We start from the raw sequence: 2,804 nt of genomic DNA on the forward strand, positions 1-2,804 counted from the left end.
GGAAGAGGCAGGAGTTTGGAGGGGTGAGGGGCCAGTGCTTCCCAGTCGCTCTATGCTGAAGGCCAGGTTTTATTTTTTCCCAGTTTATTGCAAACCAGTGCTTTTGCAAAACACAGTAAAAATGTCCTGACAGTGCTAAATTGCTGTGAAAGTTTCTGAGCCCTTACTCCTGTTATCTCACCGAGGATGACAGTATGAGTCCAAGGACCATTCTTTGAGTAGCATTGGTCCAGGCAGTGGGCTCTTCGAGCAGAGGCATTGGGGTGGCTGAGTGCATGGTAGGGGTGAGTGCAGTCTGGCCGGAGGGTAGGGAGTGGCAGGGGAGCAGTGGGAGGCTGGGCAAGGGAGCAGAGTGGGGTGAGTCCCCCACCCCGTTTCCTGTTGAAGCAGCTTGTGTGATCTGCTCTTAGGAGTTTAGGATAGGCTGAGCAGCATTGCTGCCCCTGTGCTTCCGTAGGGTCGGGCGGGGGGTGGGGGCGGCCAGGAGGGCTTTGGCGTAGGGCTCCTGGTAATTTTCAGCTGACAGTTCAGTTCAGGCCAGAAAGGGATCCCTGGGCGCCCACAACTCAGCTGCAGCCTAGTGGGCTCCGACAGAGAGGGAGGCGGCTCCCTGCCCTGGCATGTGCACAGTGGACGTGGATACCTGTGGGTACTGGCACACGGTGCAGGACCTAGGGCGGGTGCGGTCCTCTGCTGTGGGAACCCAGGGCGCAGCGGTGCTGGTTCTGCTGGAAAAGGACTGGGAAACTGCCTTCCCATGCTGGGAGGTCTAGGAGCTAGGGCCTGAAGGAGGAACGGGTTTCCGTGGGAGAGAAGCTGACGCCTGAGCAGGAAGGGGCAAAGGTGGGCGCTGCTGTGGGGAGGAGAGGGGAGGGCACTCAGGCAGGCAGGCTGTGTAGAATGGGTCTTGGAATGGGTCACTTTGAGGGGTCAGGGTGGATGGGGAGGGTCACCCGTGAGGTGGCGTGTGAGAAGTGAAGGCGGCCTGAGTCCAGGTGGCGGGTAGTGGGGAGGTGGAATGAAGGCGTAGATTCAAGAGATTATAAATCTGTGCAGGTGGACTCTCTAGACTAAGTTACTGCTTGGCTACTGGGCTGAGATTTCTAGTGGAGGGAGGGGTGGGGACTGTTTCGGGTGGATGGTGGTGTCACCGCTGAAAACAGAGGGGGCAGAGCTGGGCTGGCGGCAGGAAGATGGTGATGTTAGTTTTAGACGGGAAGGGGTTGAGGTGCCTGCGGGACTCTTTTCCTATCCTTTTTTATTAAGGTACAATTTGCATACAGTAAATTCACACTTTCTAGCGCGCGGTTGTGCAGTTTGACAAATGCATATAGTCATGTAACCATTACCACAGTCAAGGTCCAGAACGGTTCCGTCCTCCCCGCCCCCCAGGTTCCCTGTGCCCCTTCATTGGTGCCTGTGGGACTTGGAGGGAGAGACGTGGCGTGTGTATAGCTGGATTTGTTCTAGAATTGTTCCAGTGGTTGAGATGGCCTGCCCAGCCTGGGAATGGGATGCACGGTCCTGGGGGAGCTGCCAGCCCATGGGGAGGCTGAAGCAGCCCAGGGGACAGCGTAGAGAGCAGGGAGGATGGGGCTGGGGACCAGGCCTGGGGACTCCTGTGGAGGTGGAGGGGGGAAGGGGAGCTGGTGAGGGAGGTTGAGATGAGGGGCCGGGTGAGCCATGGGAACCCAGCAGAGGATTTCAGGGGAGAGGGTGGGACCCGCGGGAAAGGCTGAGGAGGGGGGTGTTGACTCAGGTGGGTGGAGCCATCAGGTGGCCGTTGTGAGTGCCACCGAGGGAGAGCTCGGGGCCGGGGCCAGGCAGCCTGTGCTGAGCGAGAAGGGAAGGCAGGGTTGGCCGGGATGAGGCTGAAGGAGAAGCAGAGTCAACGGGGGGTTTTTTCAGTATTTGGTATGTGAAAGCCGAGAGCGGGGTTTGTGGGCTTGAGGGGGAAAGCTTTTGCGGAAGGAGACATTGAAGGCCAAATGAAAAATAGGTCCGGGGCAAAGTCCTAAAGGAGGAGGGAGAGGGAGGAGGGGAACAGCCAGTGCGGGGAGGAGATAGGAGGGGCGGGGGGGGGGCTGAGACCTGACCCAGGGTTGAGGGTGAGCACATCTGATTGCCTCTGTTTTGAGGAAACAGGAGGTCAGTTGTAGTGAGTGAGGCCGTCTGCTTGATTTGATGTGAGAGGGGGAGGCTGGGCTGGGGGTGGCGCTTGAAGGGGAAGCCGGGCTCCTGCCAGCCGCTGAGGAGGGGTGTGCGTGTGTGTGCGTGCGCGCGTGTGTGTGCGTGTGTAACGGGGCAGGATGGGTTTCCTGGCCGTCTGAGAAGGGGCGCGGTCCCTGCCCCATCCCCGCTGGATTTTCCCAGAGGTGTTTGCTGGCCTGGGAAACACCTCACCACCCCCGAGAAGCAGGTCTGCCCCTCCGCACTTGCTATTTTCATAGAATGTCTAGAAGGGTTAGTACTCAGCTTCTTTTGTGTATGGTTCTTTCTAGAACCTGTTGAATCCCAGTTCTCAGCACAGCCCTTCTGTGCTCAGGGTAAACGGCCGTGTCCTAATCTCTGGGAACTGGAAATCATCTAGGTCAATCACCTTGTTTTACACATGAGGAAACGGGGAAACTCAGGCCCAAGGGAGAGCGGGTGTGCCCAGGGTCACATGTGGCTGGTGCCCAGGGTGGGCCTGGATACCCGGGCCTGGCTGGCCACCCTCCTCCATCAGCCTCATCGTAGTACCCTTGTTGGCTGGGAACCGGAGGGCCTGACGGCCATGATCCTGCCGTCTGCCGGGCGGGATG

The 2,804-nt window shown here is 58.8% G+C and overlaps 1 protein-coding gene across 1 annotated transcript in view; it reads left to right on the forward strand.

Annotated features, from left to right (window-relative positions):
- COQ8A (coenzyme Q8A) overlaps positions 1 to 2,804 on the forward strand; it is a 53,931-nt gene that overhangs the window by 3,522 nt on the left and 47,605 nt on the right. The window lies entirely within an intron of this gene.

Source organism: Lipotes vexillifer, unplaced genomic scaffold (assembly GCF_000442215.2).
Source record: "Lipotes vexillifer unplaced genomic scaffold, Lipotes_vexillifer_v1.1 scaffold64, whole genome shotgun sequence".
Taxonomy (NCBI): Eukaryota; Metazoa; Chordata; class Mammalia; order Artiodactyla; family Lipotidae; genus Lipotes; species Lipotes vexillifer.